At 58.7% G+C, this 6,256-nt stretch overlaps 2 non-coding genes across 2 annotated transcripts; both read right to left on the reverse strand.

The window, feature by feature from the left end:
• Window positions 1-371: 371 nt before the first annotated feature.
• Window positions 372-525, reverse strand: LOC142792663 (5.8S ribosomal RNA). The gene has a single exon (XR_012891109.1). It is a non-coding gene; the product is annotated as a 5.8S ribosomal RNA (ribosomal RNA).
• A 1,720-nt stretch (window positions 526-2,245) lies between these two features.
• Window positions 2,246-4,060, reverse strand: LOC142792666 (small subunit ribosomal RNA). The gene has a single exon (XR_012891112.1). It is a non-coding gene; the product is annotated as a small subunit ribosomal RNA (ribosomal RNA).
• Window positions 4,061-6,256: the final 2,196 nt, after the last annotated feature.

The raw sequence follows: 6,256 nt of genomic DNA on the forward strand, positions 1-6,256 counted from the left end.
GGAGAAGCTTTGCTGGCCGGCTTTCGCTCCTCGTGTTTACCGTGCGTTAAAGTTGCGCGTCCGTGGCTCTCGCAGCTCTTGCGCGCCCGTCGCAGAGAGGAGTACGCAACCTCGACCGCACTTTCCCTGCAGGCTTCCTTCCGACTCGAAGTCCTGCGGCGGTCTCAACGAGGTGCCACATCCTCAATGCAGTCGGTCGCCCCCGTTTCGGTTGGGCTCTGGCACGACGGTCGCCACCGTCTCGCCCTTGAGTGGCCGCTGTTGGCGCTCGCTGTGAGGTGTTCAGCGTGCTGTCCGTGTTGCCGACGCGGTCAAAACGAGTCGACGGCTCACGTTCCCTTGTGCGCCGAAGGCTCTCTTGATATGTGATCCGACCCTCAGACAGACGAAGCCAAGGGAAGACCCAAGGCCGCAATGTGCGTTCAAAGAATCAGTGCTCAGTGTGTCCTGCAATTCACACCAAGTCTCGCAGCTGGCTGCGTTCTTCATCGGACCCGAGAACCGAGTGATCCACCGCTTAGAGTCGTGAAAAAGTGTTTGTTCAATTCCGTACAGTCAAAACCAAACGTTTCTGGCACTCGGCCAAACAGTGGCCAAGAAAAGGGCGCTTTTCAGCGCACGCTTGGACTCCAAAACTCTGCCGCGCCTTTTTCGGCTGCCGCAAATCGAGCAAACGGTGTGTTTCGGACGGCGTTTCGCTTTCGCTACTTGCGAGTGCTTTCGTGGTCCACCCCTCTATAAATATCGGGAGGCGTCGAAGCCGGTTCTCCAAGCCGGACCCGTAGGTATCGTTGTGTGCTCGCTCTCATTGGCCCGCCTAACCAGAAAATGCCTGCGGTACACCCATTTGGATAAGAGTGCACGCAGATGCGGGCCTCGACGGCTACACATTTCCTCGGGCGGCCGCCTCCCGGCCTCCGTGGAGCGCGGGATGCACGGTCCCATCGACAAGCCTCTCCCGTTTTTACCGTGGCGTCGCGGTTCACCACGGCAGGCGGGTCGGTCTCCTCCGCATAAAAAGGGGGACCCCCGCTTTTTGTTCCACGAAATCGCACAAGCTTTTTTCGCATCCACGGTTTGCCACCGCACACCAAAATGCCGATCCGGCTGCCTACTTTAGCCAACAGGTGGAGCCAGGCGCGCCGTACTTGCGCGGCACTTCCCACGTCCACCGAAGTCGGTGCCAAGGACCACTTTCGGCGCCGGAGCCGCGTACGAGCCTACTCGAGGCGGAAGAACGAAGCCAGCAAGGGCCTGGCCGCAAGTGCGTTCAATTGTCGGGACGTCCAAGTCCCTCGTTCTTCCGTGCTTCCTCTTTCGGCAAGTCGTTGCGGCACCTTCCCAAAGCGCGCAGACCCGCTAATCGCGACGAGCGCGACGTGGCCGTGCCGCCTTTCCCTCGGCAGCAAGCAAAACGCCTGGCAACGTCGACGCTCCCCTAACCGCGATCTCGCACCGTGTTTCGTGTGGCGAATTCAAAAGCCGGCCGGCGCTGCTGCAACCATTACGGTCGGTACGCATACGCCGCGGAGGGCGGGACGGTCATCGGAGCGTGCGGTTCCTCCATCGAGTACTGCGCACCTCGGCCGTCGCATCGCCGTGCCATGACCGGCCGCGCGTCAACGCGAACCGGTGCCAGCGAGATCCCTCGCCTGCAAGAACCGACCGGCAGCCTCCGTCACCCGAGGACGCGGAGGCGCTTGCCGCGGACGGCGGGACGGTATGCACTGGTGCACAGCGGACCCGTCACATCGCCAGTTCCTTGACCGACCGCCGACGCTTGTGCCGTTCCTCTCGTACTTGGCAGTCGCCGCGCGATTGTCGGGTCTCGTTCTTGCACGCTCGAACGGTCGGGAGGGCACTCGGCTGGCGTTTCGGGAACGCGCAGCCTCGCCTTCTACCGACGTAACCACGACTCGCCGTTCGCGCTCCGCCGCTCCTGTTTACAGTACTAGGCGGTCCCGCAGCGGTCGGGTCGCGCATTTCGAGCGCTTCGAGCCACGGTGCAGTGGCGGGTCGAAAGCCGACCTATGAGTGCGTTGCGCCGTTTGTACCCGCGTCCGCCACCTGGCCGACCGTCCAAGGTCGCGGTGTTGGCGTCCGCTGGGCGCAACAATTTGTCACGGGGTGCCGCTCCACATTCAGGCAGCCCCGTGGGGAAAAGCCGACCCCGCGTCCAAACGGGGTCAGCGGCAGAAAGTGTCGGGCGCAGACGCAGCTGAGGCGCTCACCCTTCACAATCCGTTAATGATCCTTCCGCAGGTTCACCTACGGAAACCTTGTTACGACTTTTACTTCCTCTAAATGATCAAGTTTGGTCATCTTTCCAACAGACCGGCGCAACCGAAAGGCCGCGCCGGACATCGGTCCGAAGACCTCACTAAATCATTCAATCGGTAGTAGCGACGGGCGGTGTGTACAAAGGGCAGGGACGTAATCAACGCGAGCTTATGACTCGCGCTTACTGGGAATTCCTCGTTCAAGGGGAACAATTGCAAGCCCCTATCCCAATCACGAAAGAAGTTCCACGGGTTACCCAGTCTTTTCAGACAGGGATAAAGACACGCTGCTTCCTTCAGTGTAGCGCGCGTGCGGCCCCGGACATCTAAGGGCATCACAGACCTGTTATTGCTCTGTTTCGTGCGGCTAGGAGCCGCTTGTCCCTCTAAGAAGGTTGTAAGGTGCTGGGAACCCCGCACCTATTTAATAGGCTAGAGTCTCGTTCGTTATCGGAATTAACCAGACAAATCGCTCCACCAACTAAGAACGGCCATGCACCACCATCCACCGAATCAAGAAAGAGCTCTCAATCTGTCAATCCTCCCAGTGTCCGGGCCGGGTAAGTTTTCCCGTGTTGAGTCAAATTAAGCCGCAGGCTCCACTCCTGGTGGTGCCCTTCCGTCAATTCCTTTAAGTTTCAGCTTTGCAACCATACTTCCCCCGGAACCCAAATACTTTGGTTTCCCGGAAGCTGCCCGCCGAGTCATTTGAGTAACTCAGGCGGATCGCTGGTTGGCATCGTTTATGGTCAGAACTAGGGCGGTATCTGATCGCCTTCGAACCTCTGACTTTCGTTCTTGATCAATGAAAACATTCTTGGCAAATGCTTTCGCAGTAGTTCGTCTTGCGACGGTCCAAGAATTTCACCTCTAGCGCCGCAATACGAATGCCCCCGTCCGTCCCTCTTAATCATTACCTCGTATTCCAAAAACCAACAGAACAGAAACGAGGTCTTGTTCTATTATTCCATGCAAGTTTATTCAGGCGACTCGCCTGCGTTGAGCACTCTAATTTTTTCAAAGTAAAAGCACCGGCCATCTCGAGGCACACAATGAAGTGCACCAAGAAAGAACCGGCATGATGTTCAGTCCGAGCCGTCGCATCGGGTAGATGCACTACTCGTCTGGAACTGAGATCCAACTACGAGCTTTTTAACCGCAGCAGCTTTAGTATACGCTATTGGAGCTGGAATTACCGCGGCTGCTGGCACCAGACTTGCCCTCCAATTGATCCTCGTTAAAGGATTTAGAGTGTACTCATTTCAATTACGGGGCCTCAAAAGAGTCCCGTATTGTTATTTTTCGTCACTACCTCCCCGTGCCGGGAGTGGGTAATTTGCGCGCCTGCTGCCTTCCTTGGATGTGGTAGCCGTTTCTCAGGCTCCCTCTCCGGAATCGAACCCTGATTCTCCGTTACCCGTAACAACCATGGTAAGCAAGTAACCTACCATCGAAAGTTGATAAGGCAGACACTTGAAAGAAACGTCGCCGGCTCGTGGCCATGCGATCAGCACAAAGTTATCCAGAGTCACCACACAATACGGGCCGAAACCCGATCGATCTTGGTCTAATAAAAGCACCCGTTACCCAAAGGGCTCCAGGCTCACTGCATGTATTAGCTCTAGAATTGCCACAGTTATCCAAGTAGGAAGAAACGATCTAAGGAACCATAACTGATTTAATGAGCCATTCGCGGTTTCGCCTTATTTCGGCATGTACTTAGACATGCATGGCTTAATCTTTGAGACAAGCATATGATTACTGGCAGGATCAACCAGGTAATCGTTCGACTGCGCGTCCGTCCTCGCCTTCGGCGGGCCGGACGCAGTCTGTGTGCGGCGGAGGCCACCTTCAGGCGCCCCAACACGCTTATTTTGCACTCCGAGATGACGGCGTTCGAGCTCGCTACGGCACAACCTTCCCGAAAGACGAGTGGGAGCCGTGCGGCAAGAAGCACGTTCATGCTCGCTCTTTTTCGTTGCATCGACTCGGTCGCGCCGTGCGGGTTGCCCAAGCCCGCTGCACTGTCGGTGGACCGGCCGGAACTAGCAACGGAGCCGAGACTGCAAAGCCGCCAGACGACGGGTCACGCCCGCGTCTTCGGCGCTTTCGCATCTGAATCGCCCGAGGACGACACGGAACACACCTCGATATCGTGGTAAAACGGCACCGTCCGACAACCAGCCCCTAACGCATCAAGCGGATGAGGCTGCAGACGACTGCCGTGGATTCCCCTGGAGCAGACCCGAGGACACGCTTGACGAGGCCGAAGCCCGCCGCATATCAGACACCCGGTCGCTTTCGCGTACGCCGCTCACGAGAACCCCCACATAATAGCAGCGATAAGTACCCAGACCTCCTTGGGCACTAATACGAGCGTACTCGAGAAAATTTCACCGCGGGTGTGCCCCGAAACGTGTGGCACGTTGAGCGTGCCACAAGTCTACGTCGCTCTCAAACCCGCCGAGGTCGTAGAATTTGCGACCCTACTCACGAAATTCCCACCGAGGATACGGCCGCAAACGTACCGCACCTTGGGTAGGCCACGAGTTTGTGCAACACTACGCTGACGGCACAGCACCGAGGTCGTGCGCGCACGCACGGGAAAATTCCGCCGCGGTTTCTGCCGAAAACGTGAGGCACCACGACTCTCCGCAAGTTCGCGTCGACTGCGAAAGACCGAAGTCGTGAACGACGTGTCCGCTACTCGCCGCCGACACGCTGGACACCAAACGTACAACGACTCGACGGCGTCGTAGAGGCCCACGACGCGGTTTTCCTTAACGACGTCTCGGCGTGGCACCGACAGGTTAGAACGGCCGACCAACGTTCCCTGTCCGCCGTTCGGCTCAGTCGAAGGGCTCGGCGACTTCGGCAACGCTGCGAAGCCGCACGGTGACGCACGCCATGTCCCCATTTTTTTTTTTTTTTCTTTCTGCGTCTGCCGGGGTGCCCCTATAATAGCAGCGATAAGCACCCAGACCGCCGTGGGTCGCTCGCCCCGGCTGACGTGGTTTTTCGTACTCCTGCGGCGGTCGCCGTCAAGCACGTCCAAATACGCTACTTTCGTGGGCGCATTCACGCTCTTTCGCTTCGCCGGAGTGCCAGCACTCACTCTGCCAAAAACGGCGAACATCCGAGCGGCGGTTCCCACTTTTGCGTCGGCGTCGCAAACCCCGCCCCGGCAGACGAGGTTTGCCGTACTCGTGCGACGGTGGCCGGCGGGCACGTCGAAAGACGCCGATATCGTGCGCGAATTGGCGCACCTTGGCTTCACCGGAGTGCCGCCACTGACTCCTCCAAAAACGGCGAAGATCCGAGCGGCGCTTCCCACTTTCGCATCGGCGTCCCGAACTCCGCCCCGGCTGACGCGGTTTACCGTACTCGTGCGACGGTCGCCGGCGAGCACGTGGAAAGACGCCGATATCGTGCCCGAATCGGCTCCGTTCGGCTTCGCCGGAGTGCCAGCACTGGCTCGGCGAAAGACGACGAACATCCGAGCGACGGTTCTCACTATTGCGTACGCGTCGCAAACCCCGCCCCGGCAGACGCACTTTGCCGTACTCGTGCGACGGTCGCCGGCGAGCACGTAGAAAGACGCCGATATCGTGCCGGAATCGGCCCCGTTTGGCTTCGCCGGAGTGCCAGCACTCACTCGGCCACAAACGGCGAACATCCGAGCGGCGGTTCCCACTTAGCCGTCGGCGTCCCGAACTCCGCCCCGGCAGACGCGGTTGCCGAGCTCGTGCGACTAGCGACCGCGAAGCCGTCTCGCGACGCCGCTTTCGTGCGCGGCTCCCACTGCGACCTGGGTCACCCGAGGTCGACGAGCAAGAAAGAATGTCGAAAAAAAATTTTTTTTTTTTTTGCGTCTGCCGGGGTGCCCCTATAATAGCAGCGATAAGCACCCAGACCGCCATGGGTCGCTCGCCCCGGCTGACGTGGTTTTTCGTTTTCCTGCGGTGGTCGTCGTCAAG

This window comes from Rhipicephalus microplus, unplaced genomic scaffold (assembly GCF_043290135.1).
Source record: "Rhipicephalus microplus isolate Deutch F79 unplaced genomic scaffold, USDA_Rmic scaffold_231, whole genome shotgun sequence".
Lineage (NCBI taxonomy): Eukaryota > Metazoa > Arthropoda > Arachnida > Ixodida > Ixodidae > Rhipicephalus > Rhipicephalus microplus.